Below are 15,817 nucleotides of genomic sequence, written 5' to 3'. Positions count from 1 at the left end.
TAGAGTACATCTAGACAGATGCATACAACCAAGTGTTTTGGGGAGGCAGTCAGGGACACCATTTCTCAGATGCCAGAGAAGGAGGGTACGGGACTTGTACACACCTGAGGGTTGGTAACAGCGAGGGCACTGCTCGTTCTTGTTCGGCAAGGCTCACGTTTAAAGGCAGTCACCATACCTAGACTAGAATTACTGGCAGCCGTAGCGGCCGTGAAGGTTAACCACATAATCAGTAGTGCGACAGAGATCCCTATAGAAAGCACAGTCTTCTGGACCGACAGCACGACCGTGTTCAGATACACAAGAAAGACAGCGCACGCTTCCACACGTTCGTAGCCAACCGCTCCTCAATGATACGCGACGGCTGGCAACAGGCTCACTGGAGGTATGTTAACTCGGAGACCAATCCTGCAGACGATGCCTCTAGAGGAATTCAGAGTGGCTGAAGGCCCCGGCATTCTTACGTACTGATGCCACTGGTCATGAGAGAGTTGGAAATCAAGGGTTTTGTGGGAGCAAGCAACCGTAGTCAAGTGGACGACCCCTTAAGAGGTTACTCCGGCATTACTCCCGTTGGCATAAACTCAGAAAGGCAGTTGTGTGGATATTACACGTCAAGGCTGACGTGTTGAACAGGACAAGGAAAAGGAGGAGCCTGATCCTTCCATTACTGTAGAGGAGCTGGCCATTATTCAGGCAGTGCAGAGGAGAGGTCCTGTCACTGAGCAAGGGGGAGAACGTTAAGAAGAGACTCCCATGACGAGATGCTACGAGTCGGAGGACGGTTGTCAGAAACCCGGTACAGCTGGGAAGTCGATCATCCTCCCAGGAAAATACCACACCACAGACTGGATCATAAGGAGCCGTCACGAGGGGAAGGGAGCACGTGCTTACTTACCTCAGGGAGAAATACTGGATCGTCAGAGGCAATGCCGCCGTCAGAAGAGTAGTGAGCAAAGGGCCGAAGATGTCAGGCCCCAGTGATGCAGCAGCTTGTGGCTAATTCACCAGAGGACGCAGGTTCCTATAACTCGTACGGGAGTGGACTGTTTTGGCCCTTCCCACACTGGAAGAGCTGAAGTTACGGAGTCATATTCATCTGTTTGACCATTCATGCTGTCCACACAAAAGTCACAGAATCACTGTCAACCGACTCTTTCATAAACGCCCTGAGAAGATTCACAGCCAGGAGAGAGATCCATACGAGGCACAAACTTTGTGGGGCTGAAAGGGAGCCAAGAGAGGCCATGAAGGAATGAAATCAAGCCTCGCTCGGTGAAACACTTCTTCTGAAAGGGATAAATTGGCTTTTTGGCTTCCCAGGCTAACCAGGTTTCTGACAACCGACTCGTGGCGCCTCGTCAGTTTGCGAGTGGCACCGCTCTTCTTAACGCCTCCCCCTTGACAGGACCTCCTCGGGGAAGAGCACCAAGGGATGTGTTTTGAGATAACAAGGGAGTAAAGTAGAAAAAAAAGTCAGTTTCTCCACGGGTGGGAACAAATAAGTGCTTTTTCAGTGTTTTCATGACACAAAGTTTACCGATCCTCCAGTTTAAAGCTAGACCGTAGCCAAGCACCAAACTTGGGAGGGGACTTATTTTTTCCCTCCTGGCTGAAGGTGAGTGCATCATGCTTTAATGTTCCCATCAGGAGGACTAAAACAAAACACACTCAAAGGTTAGATCTCAAAATCAATTTGATTGGGATAAAAAATCACCACAGCAAACAACAAAAATATTCATAGAACAAAACAAAAGGATAATTAAGCTAAGTGTGAGGAACCCTGGGAGAGGTCAAGTGCTGTGTACAGACTAGGGTGACGAAAGAGGAGAGGGGGGGGGAGAGGGGACGAAAGGGGAGGAGAGAGTAGGAGAGGGGACGAAAGGGGAGGAGAGAGTAGGAGAGGGTACGAAAGGGGAGGAGGGGGTACTAAAGGGGAGGAGAAGGTAGGAGAGGGTACGAAAGGGGAGGAGAGAGTAGGAGAGGGTACGAAAGGGGAGGAAGGGGTACGAAAGGGGAGGAGAAGGTAGGAGAGGGTACGAAAGGGGAGGAGAGGGTACGACAGGGGACGAAAGGGGAGGAGTGGGTACGAAAGGGGAGGAGAGGTTACGAGAGGGGACGAAAGGGGAGGACAGGGTACGAAAGGGGAGGAGAGGGTACGAAAGGGGAGGAGATGGTAGGAGAGGGGACGAAAGGGGACGAAAGGGTAGGAGAGGGGACGAAAGGGGACGAAAGGGGAGGAGAGGGGACGAAAGGGGACGAAAGGGGAGGAGAGGGGACGAAAGGGGAGGAGAGGGGACGAAAGGGGAGGAAAGGGGAGGAGAGGGGACGAAAGGGGACGAAAGGGGAGGAGAGGGACAAAAGGGGACGAAAGGGGAGGAGAGGGGACGAAAGGGGACGAAAGGGGATGAAAGGGGACGAAAGGGGAGGAGAGGGGACGAAAGGGGACGAAAGGGGACGAAAGGGGAGGAGAGGGGACGAAAGGGGACGAAAGGGGACGAAAGGGGAAGAGAGGGGACGAGAGGGGACGAAAGGGGACGAAAGGGGAAGAGAGGGGATGAAAGGGGACGAAAGGGGAGGAGAGGGGACGAGAGGGGACGAAAGGGGACGAGAGGGGACGAAAGGGGAGGAAAGGGGACGAAAGGGGACGAAAGGGGACGAGAGGGGACGAGAGGGGACGAAAGGGGACGAAAGGGGACGAAAGGGGATGAAAGGGGACGAAAGGGGACGAAAGGGGAGGAGAGGGGACGAAAGGGGACGAAAGGGGAGGAGAGGGGACGAAAGGGGACGAAAGGGGAGGAGAGGGGACGAAAGGGGACGAAAGGGGAGGAGAGGGGACGAAATGGGACGAAAGGGGACGAAAGGGGAGGAGAGGGGACGAAAGGGGACGAAAGGGGAGGAGAGGGGACGAAAGGGGACGAAAGGGGAGGAGAGGGACCGATAGGGGACGAAAGGGGAGGAGAGGGGACGAAAGGGGACGAAAGGAGAGGAGAGGGAACGAAAGGGGACGAAAGGGGAGGAGAGGGGACGAAAGAGGACGAAAAGGGAGGAGAGGGGACGAAAGGGGACGAAAGGGGACGAAAGGGGACGAAAGGGGAGGAGAGGGGACGAAAGGGGACGAAAGGGGAGGAGAGGGGACGAAAGGGGACGAAAGGGGAGGAGAGGGGACGAAAGGGGAGGAGAGGGGACGAAAGGGGAGGAGAGGGGACGAAAGGGGACGAAAGGGGAGGAGAGGGGACGAAAGGGGACGAAAGGAGAGGAGAGGGGACGAAAGGGGACGAGAGGGGACGAAAGGGGACGAAAGGGGAGAAGAGGGGACGAAAGGGGAGGAGAGGGGACGAAAGGGGACGAAAGGGGACGAAAGGGAAGGAGAGGGGACGAAAGGGGACGAAAGGAGAGGAGAGGGGACGAAAGGGGAGGAGAGGGGACGAAAGGGGACGAAAGGAGAGGAGAGGGGACGAAAGGGAGGAGAGGGACGAAAGGGGACGAAAGGGAGGAGAGGGACGAAAGGGAGGAGAGGGACGAAAGGGGACGAAAGGAGGAGAGGGGACGAAAGGGGAGGAGAGGGGACGAAAGGGGACTAAAGGAGAGAGGGGGATGAAAGGGGAGGAGAGGGGACGAAAGGGGACGAAAGGGGATGAAAGGAGAGGAGGGGACTAAAGGGGAGGAGAGGGGACGAAAGGGGACGAAAGGGGAGGAGAGGGGACGAAAGGGGAGGAGAGGGGACGAAAGGGGACGAAAGGAGAGGAGAGGGGACGAAAGGGGAGGAGAGGGGACGAAAGGGGACGAAAGGGGACGAAAGGAGAGGAGAGGAGACGAAAGGGGAGAAGAGGGGACGAAAGGGGAGGAGAGGGGACGAAAGGGGAGGAGAGGGGACGAAAGGGGAGGAGAGGGGACGAAAGGGGACGAAAGGGGAGGAGAGGGTAGGAGAGGGGACGAAAGGGGAGGAGAGGGTAGGAGGGGACGAAAGGGGAGGAGAGGGTAGGAGAGGGGACGAAAGGGGAGGAAAGGGTAGGAGAGGTGACGAAAGGGGACGAAAGGGGAGGAGAGGGGACGAAAGGGGACGAGAGGGGACGAAAGGGGACGAAAGGGGAGGAGAGGGGACGAAAGGGAAGGAGAGGGGACGAAAGGGGACGAAAGGGGAGGAGAGGGGACAAAAGGGGACGAAAGGGAAGGAGAGGGGACGAAAGGGGAGGAGAGGGTAGGAGAGAGGACGAAAGGGGACGAAAGGGGAGGAGAGGGGACAAAAGGGGACGAAAGGGAAGGAGAGGGGACGAAAGGGGACGAAAGGGGAGGGGAGGGGACAAAAGGGGACGAAAGGGGAGGAGAGGGGACGAAAGGGGAGGGGAGGTGACAAAAGATAACGAAAGGGGACGAGTGGGTATGAGAGGGGACGAAAAGGGAGGATCGAGAGCAAGTACAGATGTTTACGCTTTCTTGGTGAGGAAGAAAACGGTTTGAATGGTAGACTTCATAAGTGCAAGAAATTCGTTCAAATAATGAAAAATAAAGGAGAAATAGTAGATTGAAGTGCCAGCCCTTTAAACACTGGGCGTATAGCTGTCAAACTGGCATTTTAACTGTTAAAGGGACATAGTTTGATGCGTGCAGGACTTATAAGATGCAAAATAAAGGTGTTAAGATCATTTATATCCAATAATCCGAAAAATTAATGTGAGAGAAGGAAGATAATGAAACTTGAAGAGAGAAGAAGGAAAACGATGAATAAGGGAGAGAAAGAGAGGAGAGGAGAGAAAGAAGTAATAGAAATATAATTGAATATGGAGGTAAAATGAGAGAAAGGGAGAGTGAAAAAAGGGAGAGATAAGAAGATAGAGAGAAGAGGGGAGAGAGGTAAGAGGAAATTGATAGGGTTGAGAGAGAGAGAGAGAGAGAGAGAGAGAGAGAGAGAGAGAGAGAGAGAGAGAGAGAGAGAGAGAGAGAGAGAGAGAGAGAGAGAGAGAGAGAGAGAGAGACGAGAATTAACGAAGGAAATGAGTGGAGGAAATGAAGAATGAGGAAGAGGAGAGTGCAGTGACAAGATAAATGGAGGAGGAGGAAGAAAGGGAGAAGAAGAAGAAAGAAAGATAGAAATATAAAAAAGAAAAAAAAAAGATAAGAAGTATGAATAAGGGAATAAAGAAAGAGAATTAATAGTTGGTGGGTAGAGAAAAGGAAGAGGAAGAAGAAAAAGAAGATAAATGAGGAAAAAAATGAAAAACAGAAGGAGGAGGAGGAAGAAGAAGAAAATAAGAAAGAAAAAAGGCAAATAAAGAAACAGAAAGAATAAGGAAGAGGAGGAAGAAGAAAGAAGATCAAAGCAGGAAAATATGAAAAATAGAAGGAAGACGAGGAAGAAGAAAATAAGGAAGATTACAACACAACAATACCTATGACTGTGGTACCTCGAATAGTTGTGTATGGTACAAAATTGAACAGGAAAAGAATAGGAAAACAAATCCTGAACAATCAATAAATCTCACAGCAAGAAGATTAACTTGGAAAAGGGGAAGAAGAAATTTATGTAGCTAATTAGGCACCTTGCTTAGTTATGTAATGATGATAATGAAGTGCCTGCTTGTAATTCGTTATAGTTATACTTCGCAATAAATCAGAGAGCTTCCGATAAAGAAAAATCGGTTGTGCCTTTCATTACACATAAGAGAAGTTTCGTAATAGGTAAGACGACCTCGCACTTGCATATCAATAAAGAAAGTTCGGTTTTCACATCTCGTAAAAAAACATATTAAAAAAAAACTATTAAAATATTTTGACCTTCACACTTTAACATCGGGCACAGAGAAAACCACACAGAAAACGTTCTTCTTCACTCACTAAAAACGCTGTAACTTTTTTTTCATATTTCGGAGTATGTACGTAACAAGACCTTCAATACGAATTAAAACATGCAATTAAGAAGCGCCTTTTTTCATCATCTAGCGTCAAATATCAAAGAGCTCGTTGAGGGGTGATTCTTTGGGCGGGACGAGGCAGAGAGCAGACGGCGGGCTGGGATAGACGATGTTTGTTAGGAGACTAATTATTACAGAGTTCCGCGAGGGAGGGAGAGGAGGAGGGAAGGGAAAGGGAGAAAGGAAGTAAAGATGATGAAAGGAGGAAGAAGATAAATGAAGAAGGAAGGAAAGAAGGAAAAATAAGAGAAAAGAAAGGAAACTTAGGAGGGAGGAGAGAAGGGAGGGGAAGGAAGGAAGTAGGGATGATGAAAACAGAAAGAAGGAAAGAAGGAAGGAGAGAAAGATGAGGGAAGGAAACTGAGGAGGGAGGAGAGAAGGGAGGGGAGAAAGGAAATAGAGATGATGAAAAAAGAAAGAAGAGAAAGAAAGAAAGATGGAAAGAAGGATGAAGGGAGGAAGTGGGAGAATGGAAGTAAGGATGGAAGAAGAAAGGAAAGAAGGAAGGAGAAAAGATAGAAGGGACGAAGGAAATTATTACTGAAAGAAAGGTAAAAGACGTAAGGAAGGAGAGAAGGAAAGAAGGAAGGAAGGAAGGACTCTAGAAAGGAAGAGGGGTGAAGGACGAAAGGAAGGAAGAAGAGAAAGATAGAAGGAAACTGAGAGGGGAAGAATGAGGAAATGAAGGAGTGAAGAATGTCAGTAAGGAAGGAAAAAGGAAAAAAAAGGATAAGAGAAGGAAAGGAAAAGAGGGACAATAAAGGAGCAAATGATGAGGGAAAAGGATAGTAAAGGAGGAAGGAGGAAGGGAAAAGTGAGGGAAGAAAGGGAAAAAAAGAGGAAGGGAAAAAGGGTGAGAAAAAGAAAGAGTAAAGAAAAGAAAATAGGAGAAAAGGATAAGAAGATAAAGATAAGATAAAGAAGCAGAGGAAGGGAAGAAAAGTTAGCTAAGTCCCTTCCTCTTTCTCTCCCCCTCTCCCTCCTTCTCTCCCTCCCAGCAGAGACACTCCTTCCTTGTATCATAAACGGAACTCTTCAGTCTCTTTTTTTTCCTCTCAATAAAAAAGTGAAAAAGTAAAAAAAAAATCACGAGTGGACCCTCAAAGGAAGCACCTGATACGCTAGACCTGTTTAAAGACACATAAACAAGCCTACGTTGCAATCAGGCGTGGAGGTCTGTGAAGGTGTATCTCATTACCCTCGGAGACACGGCCCTCTTTATACGCTCGGAAGTAAAGGATACTGGTTAACTGACAAGACAAACTAACAGAGACAGCCGGAAGGACGGAAGAACAGACGGAACCCTATTGCTCCAACTCCCTTAGAGACACACACGCAGTCATTCACGAAGCAAAGTTGTCTTAATTTGTATTAGATAAAGAAACTGCGGAGGTAAATGAGACTCGAGAATTGACAATACAAACTAACATAGAGACAGCCGGAAGGACGGAAGAACAGACGGAACCCTATTGCTCCAACTCCCTGAGAGACACACACGCAGTCATTCACGAAGCAAAGTTGTCTTAATTTGTATTAGATAAAGAAGCCGCGGAGGTAAATGAAACGTTACTGACAACACATACTAACATAGAGACAGCCGGAAGGACGGAAGAACAGACGGGACCCTATTGCTCCAACTCCCTGAGAGACACACACGCAGTCATTCACGAAGCAAAGTTGTCTTTATTCGTATTAGATAAAGAAGCCGCGGAGGTAAATGAAACTTTACTGACAACACATACTAACATAGAGACAGGCGAAAGGAAGAAACGACAGACCAACCCCTCTTGCCTTAGTTCCCTTACACACATACATGCAGCCACTCACGTAGCCAAGATGTCTTATTTCGCATTGGATAAAGAAGCAGCGAAGGTATTTGGCAACATAAACTAACAGAAACACAGGCGGAAGGAAAAGAGGACAGACAGACCCTTCTTCCTTTAATTTCCTTACACACAAACATGCAATCATTCACGTAGCCAAGTTGTCCTATTTCGCACTAGATAAAGAAGCCGCGGAGGTATAAAAAATGATACTTCAGAGAGAAAGGCATAATGACAGAAGAACAGAAGGCCCCCTCTTGCCCCAACTCCCTCATACACACACTCACGCAGCCATTCACGTAGCCAAGTTGTCTTATATCGCACTAGATAAAGAAGCAGCGGAAGGAGATGTGACTGCAGATGAATGAATGGCCTGCGCAATGCTTGTTAACTTGCGCAAAACAGGAAATGGGTCTCGAGGTATTAATGAACGTGTGCGAGAGTGATTCACGGGAGTTCTTCTGACCTTCTCTGGCGGGTAAGGTTGTGTGTGTGTGTGTGTGTGTGTGTGTGTGTGTGTGTGTGTGTGTGTGTGTGTGTGTGTGTGTGTTGACTTTGATTTTTTTGAAGCAAGTTAATTCCCTTCCATTAATCTAGATGAGCGGCCATATCCTTTTAATGAGAGAGAGAGAGAGAGAGAGAGAGAGAGAGAGAGAGAGAGAGAGAGAGAGAGAGAGAGAGAGAGAGAGAGAGAGAGAGAGAGAGAGAGAGAGAGAGAGAGAGAGAGAGAGAGAGAGAGAGAGATAGAGAGAGAGAGAGAGAGAGAGAGAGAGAGAGAGAGAGAGAGAGAGAGAGAGAGAGAGAGAGAGAGAGAGAGAGAGAGAGAGAGAGAGAGAGAGAGAGAGAGAGAGAGAGAGAGAGAGAGAGAGAGAGAGAGAGAGAGAGAGAGAGAGAGAGAGAGAGAGAGAGAGAGAGAGAGAGAGAGAGAGAGAGAGAGAGAGAGAGAGAGAGAGAGAGAGAGAGAGAGAGAGAGAGAGAGAGAGAGAGAGAGAGAGAGAGAGAGAGAGAGAGAGAGAGAGAGAGAGAGAGAGAGAGAGAGAGAGAGAGAGAGAGAGAGAGAGAGAGAGAGAGAGGTGAAGAAAAAAAACCTAAAATTGACATATAAACGGAAATTACCAAAACTCTTACATCAGTCAACAGAAAATTCACTATACTTGCACACACACACACACACACACACACACACACACACACACACACACACACACACACACACACACACACCAAAAAGAGGAAAATATCATCAGAAAAACAAACAAAACAAACTTCCTCAACACCACAGTAGCCAGCCTTACCCCTTGTCCAACATCGCCCTAACCCATTCCTCATCTTTCCTCCTTCCCTCTTCCTTTCCCTCCAGCTGTGGCCACTTGGCTCTTAATTGCCGATCATTACGCACGAGAACACAGAGAAACTACTGACTACCGCTGGGGACAGGAAATGCTTGAGTGCGGTGAAGAGGCGGCGTGGAGCAAGACTTGAAGGCTGGAGGGTAGCTGGGTGGGTAAGTCCGAGGATGCAAGGGAAAGAGTAGCTGGCTGGCGGGCTTAAGACACCGGTAAGAGTTCAAATCGGGCTGGACAAGGGCTAGAGGGTGCGTGGGAGGCTAGAGGCAGCGTGGAGCAAGGCTTGAGGGTAGGTGGGTGGGTGGGTTAGAACATGCAAGACGAATAGGGGTGGGCTGGCGGGCTTCAGACATGGGTAACTGAAAAAAAATATGTAAATCTATGTAAAACTAACCCTTTCCCAAAAACAAAACAAAAAAAAAATAATGATATATTGGAAGAACACAAAGAAAATGTTACTCAAGTCTTTTCTACGTGTACTGATAAATCAAAGTGTAGCATTTTTAATATTAATGGCTCTTGCATGTTCAATGAGAAGAGATTAGAATCCTGAAGTGCTAAAGAGACTTGAAATGAATGAGATTTCCTGGGTTTTTAAAGGCTCTATGCACTGGAAGGTGTGGGTCGTATTCTAAGACATTTCGCCGCCCAAGAACACATATTTGACAAGGCTTTCGGCGGAGCTGTGGGCATTTCCAGGAGTAGTTTTATGTCACTGGTGGTAGTTTGACCCTTCTTCTGTACCGTGAACCTTAAGAAACACTCATTAGAACGCGACTGACCCCCTCTCTGACCTTTAGAAATAGCTGATGTGTCTTATAATATCGGCCTATGAGTCGGCGCTGATCCCTGGCCCCGCGAGTCGCTGATAGTCGACCCCTCTCTCTCTAGTCGCTGATCTCCGGCACCCCTAGACGCTGATTGTAGGCCCCGCTAACTGTTGACTGATGAAAAGGCTGCTCGCATGTTACCGAATTCGTGCATAATGAAGGGAATTTTAAATGTTCAAATGTTTATGTTTATGACTGACTGAGTAACGTATTTCTCGGCATTCATCTGTATTGTGTCTCTCCTCTTCCGGTAGCGGCAAAGGTTAAAATCAGGCTGAAATAAAGGGCTTCTAGAGAGTGAGGGCGAGGCTGAAAGCGGCGTGGAGTAGGCCTTGAAGAGTGAGTGGGTATAAGTTTTAGCATGCGAGTGGGAAGAAAGGTGGGCTGACGGGCTGAAGGCATGGGTAAGGGTTGAAATCAGGCTGGAATAGTGCTGAAGAATGGGCTTGGATGGGCGTGGACATTGTTGGGTGGTCAGTAGATGGTTTAGCTGGGTGGAACGTGATGGTATAGCGGGTAGGATGGTGGAACGAAGAGAAAAGGAAGAAAGGGAAAGGAAGAAGTGTAGATGTGATGAGGATGAGGTTGAACAGAGGGAGAATAAGGTGGTGGCTACGTAGGAGTGTAAAGTGGATCGTTTGAGTATATTGAGAGGAACAAAATCGTTCAAATAAGGAGTGAATGAGCAGTTAATAAGGAAGTCTGCAAATTACCCCAAAACATATAGAATTAATGAAAGAGAGAAAAGAAGACGGAGACGAAGAAAAAAAGAAATAAAAAAATAAGAAAAAGAAAAATAAGAAAATAAGAAAATAAAAATAAGAAAAGAAGAAAAAGAGGAAGAAGGAGAAGGAAAAGAAGAAATGAAGAAGTAAAAGAAAAGAAAAAGAAAAGAGGGAAAACAAGAAGATGAAGAGAGAGAGAGAGAGAGAGAGAGAGAGAGAGAGAGAGAGAGAGAGAGAGAGAGAGAGAGAGAGAGAGAGAGAGAGAGAGAGAGAGAGAGAGAACAAGACAAAGGCAGTTATCAATAGCCTCAGTCCTTTGCCTGCGTTTAGTTAACCTTATTTTCCCGGTCTGATTCGTCCACATTAAATTTCTACTCTTGTTTAATCTGTATCGTCTGTTCTTTGTTTAAGGTGACCTCGATTCAGAAAGCCAACGACCATTACGGGCACTTGACTCCTAATGACACGTGTTCTACCTAAATACTTCTACATGCCCGAGTTAATAACATTTTTTTCTATATCGGTGTATCCGTGTCTATCTTTCTTTGTATCTACCTCTATCTCTCTATCTATCTAGCATCCAAGACAACGGAGGATGCGACACCATGCATGAACACTAAGGTAATACATGTGGAGTCATTTATTACCTGTCAAGTAACTGTTGGGGTGACAAACTTTCATGAATTCTGCGTCCGATGTTCTGCCCCTCACTTCCCCGCCGCTCTCTGCCCGCCCGCCTGTCGCCCGTCTGCATGCCAGCCAGCCCTCCCTCGCTCCCTCCTTTGCCTGTACTCGTCTCCCTTTCTCCTGTTTCACCCCTAGCGGCAAAGGTGAAGGCACGGTGGGGTGGCGCCAATGTGGTGAGACGGGATGACTACGGCGCCACCAAGACAGCGCAAGAAGAAGCGCTCCCGAGACTAAATAGGTGGACGACAAAAAGTTTTACGCACCAATTGGGATTTCTGAAACGCGGCGGGTAGAAACCTAAGAGTGTATCACGGGCCTCCCCCCCATCACTCAGAGGTCAGCTACCCAAGGGAGTATATGTATTGTTTCTTAAGGCATTCACAACCAACCGTCCGAAGGAAACCTAAAAGTACCCTCCAAAAACACTCATTTATTTATCAATTGCGAAGAAGTAAAGGTAAAGTTGGAGTACCTTTATATTGAGTCATCCATGGGAACGTTTGAGGACCATGAACGTGGTGAATCAGTAAGCAAAAGCTCATATTAAGCCTCTCGACCCACGGTATATTCCCCTTGGTGCCATTAATGCAGTCTTGATCCTTGTACTTCCTGTGTAAAAGGTTCCATTCTAGGATGTTCTTAAGCAATTTTTCATTCCTTGTCAATGCGTGTGTCAGTCTGGTTGCTTTGGCTTGGTTGGGGTGACTTGGGATTAGTTGGGGTGACTTTGGCTTAGTTGGGGTGGCTTGGGCTTGGTTGGGGTGACGGGCTTGGTTGGAGTGGCTTGAGCTTGGTTGGTGTGACTTTGGCTTGGTTGGGGTGGCTTGGGCTTGTTTGGGGTGGCTTGAGCTTGGTTGGGGTATCTTGGGCTTGGTTGGGGTGGCTTGGGCTTGGTTGGGGTGGCTTGAGCTTGGTTGGGGTGGCTTGAGCTTGGTTGGGGTATCTTGGGCTTGGTTGGGGTGGCTTGAGCTTGGTTGGGGTGGCTTGGGCTTGGTTGGGGTGACTTGGGCTTGGTTGGGGTGGCTTGAGCTTGGTTGGGGTATCTTGGGCTTGGTTGCGGTGGCTTGGCTTGGGCTGCTGGGTTATCTCATCAGACCTTTGTTTCTTTCAATCTCGTAAGCGCTGTATGGCCCTACCAACAGCATGACCGTCTCGCTGGCAATAGGAACAGGTGGATTTGGACTCTTCGGTGTCAATTGCAACTGCAGGTGAGGTGGCATCTTCATTATCAACACGTGAAGGGGGTCGAGTTGGCGGCACTGCGGCATACAAATTCTCCAGAACCATCTTTTTCGCTATCCTAGACAGGCTTGTCCGGATGGGAAGCACAGAAGGCTCCTGTTGGACTGGTTTGGGCGGCGGGCGGCTGTTCCTGCCCCGCGTGCCTGCCTAACCCGCCCACCCTGCCTGCCTAGCCATGTTCACCCATCCTGGCTGCCCTGATCGACGCAACAGCCACCAAAACCAAGCATGGAGACCGTGAAAGATACAGTAAAGAGCCATTATAGTTTTGTCCGAAGTGATGAAACGCTCCGGAAAATACTGTGTGAAAAGTCCAGTCGGGAACCCTCACATAATATGGCAAAAAGGATCGATTCCAGTGATCTTCGGCTTCTGTTGCAAAGTTTTCATTAATTCTGATGATACAGGTTTTGTCCTTCCCAGTCCCCGATGATTAATTACCCCAAACTAAAAGTAATATTCATCCCGTCACAGAAAAACCGCACGAGGCTCAATCAAAAACTATCCTCTAATAACCCAAACTATTAAAAAGGAATCCGAACCTATTAACACACTTAGGTATTCACATCAAACCCAAACTCTCCGATTACTTTATTTTTTTCTTTCTTCTCTAACTTGTGTGTACGGAAAGGATTTAGACGGAAAAAAAACATAAAAGGAATCCGAATCCATACAACGCATTTAAAATTATCCACACTAAACACAAGCTCTCTGATAATAAATTGCCCTCTTTTTTCCATTCATGTGTGTACGGAAATAATTTATACACAAACTAATATATAAAGGAATCCGAATCTACTAAACGCTAACCGCACTACACACAAGCTCTTCGATTAAGTACTTTATTTTCTCTCTCTTCTTTAACTCGTGTGTATATGGAAAACAAGTAGATGCAAACTAATACAAAGGAATCCGAATCTATTATTAAACGCTCCTCAAAACCATCCAACCTATAAACACAAGCTCTTCGATTAAGTTCCTTATTTTCTCTCTCTTCTTTAACTCGTGTGTATATGGAAAACAAGTAGATGCAAACTAATACAAAGGAATCCGAATCTATTATTAAACGAACCTTAAAACAATCCAACCTAAACACAAGCTCTTCGATTACTTTAACTTCTCTCATCTGTCATTCGTGTGGGTACGGAAAGCTTAGTTTCTGGACAGCTGCCGCGGGAACAAAGGCTGTATTTACGAGAGAAACTGAGAGTCACTTAAATCGTAGATGTATTAAGCTGGATGGAGGAGAGGATAAGATTAGATTATTGAGCCCTGTCAAGCCACCACCATCCTGACTCACCAATCAAACTGAAGACGTAGAGTGTAGACGATAGCCTCGACCTGTTGCTTGGTAAATACGAGCCACAGAAAGGGAGAGGCTAGCAGGTTTATGATGGTTATTTGCGTAGATTTATGGTCATCATCATCATCATCATCATTATTGTCATCATTACCTCAAACCCCTCTATTCGTTTCTGCTTTGTGGTTTAGATTCTAGGCTCGATATTATTCAAGATTTTAACATAAACAGAAAAAAAAATAGAGGACGAAGACGAAGAAGAAAAAGAAGAAGAAGAAGAAGAAGAGGAGGAGGAGGATGAGGAAGCTGAAAGAAAGAAAGAAACAAAGGAGATAAAGAAGGAAAGAAGAAAAGTAAGAGAATGAAAGAAAGAAGAAAAAAAGAACGCAAGAAGCTAGAAAAAAAGGAAGAAAGACAGAGAGAAATAAAGATGGAAGGAAATATGAATGAAAAGAGGTAAGAAGGAAAGCAAGAAAGAAAGAAAAGAAAGAACGAAATAAAGGAAGAAAAGAAAGAAAGAAGGAACGAAAGAAGTTAGGGAAGAAAGGAAGAGAAGGAAGAAAAAAGAACGAAAGTAGTTAGGAAAGAAAGGAAGAAAAGGAAGAAAGAAGGAAAGACTGGAAGGAAAGAAAGGAAGAAAATAAAGAAAGAAGGAACGAAGTTAGGAAAGAAAGAAAAAAAGGAAAGAAAAAAAAAGAGTGCAAAGAGGAACGTGGAAGCGACTCAACCCCACAACACACAACACGGAAACTCCTCTCAGAACCACATAGCTAATATTTTTTCCCCCTCCCTTCCTCTTTACACCCTCGCTCCGGGTTCTCGCGAGGGCAGTAGGGTCAAGCCGAGGTCAGAGAGGGTCCATTAGGATTTGTTTTTGGTGCTGAGGTATTTATTAGCGTGCTTTAATCGGCTTGCTTATATATTTGTTTGTCTTGAGGGAGAGATGAAGGGAACAAGAGGGAGAGAGGGAGAGGGAGGGGGAGAGAGAGAGGTGAGAGGGAGACACTTCACCGCCGCGCCCCGCCCCGCCCATCACGCTGAGAGGAGAGAAAGAAGAGGAAGGAGTGAAAAATGATGCCCCGCGGACCCAAGGAAAAGTACTGTATAATGATGCGACAGACGGACAAACAAACAGACAGACGGACGGACAGGATGCAGAGGTAGACGGGGAATGGAAGAGACGAACAGACAGACAGACACAATAAATAAGCATGCAAGCAGACAGTTAGACAGGAGGACATGCATGGAAACCGTTAGATAGAGACAGACAAGCAGAAAGATAGACAGACAAACAGACACAGACAGATGACGATACACACAGAGAAGCGAGGAAAGTATAAAACGAATGAGAAATTAAAAAAACTAACCAAACAAGACAGACAAACATAAAAAACAGACAACGACAAACAGACGAACACAGAGAAAACACAAAACACGAACACAAAAACACAAACACACACACACACACACACACACACACACACACACATACACACACAAGCACGCAGAACACCACTTCCCCCGTTATCTTAGGAGCCAAATACCAACACCTCGCTTAGTCTCAGGTCCATTACTCTATTGTTCCCGTAATTGGTACCTGCATGCAGCCGCCTCGTCCTCGCGCGGGCCTTGAGGGGAAACTTTCTCGTGCGGGGATTAGAAGCAAGCAAAGGTTACAGTTGCCCGCAGTTACGCCTCGGCCATTGCCATTACTGTGTGTGCCTGAATGGTGTCTGTAGCTACGTGGGGAGAAGAGGGTGGGAGAGGAAATAACATAGGAGAGGAGACGAAAGAAAAGAAAGGGCAAAAAGGAGAGGAGAGAAAAGAGATGATAAGATAAAAGGAGAGGAGAGAAGAGGCCATGAGAAAAGAGAAAATGAGGAGACAAGAGAAAACGAGAGGAGTAGAGAGACAAGAAGAAAGGAGAGGAGGAGAGGAAAGAAGAGAAGAGA

This window comes from Eriocheir sinensis, chromosome 39 (assembly GCF_024679095.1).
Source record: "Eriocheir sinensis breed Jianghai 21 chromosome 39, ASM2467909v1, whole genome shotgun sequence".
Classification (NCBI taxonomy): Eukaryota; Metazoa; Arthropoda; class Malacostraca; order Decapoda; family Varunidae; genus Eriocheir; species Eriocheir sinensis.
Note: the sequence above shows the minus strand (reverse complement) of the source record.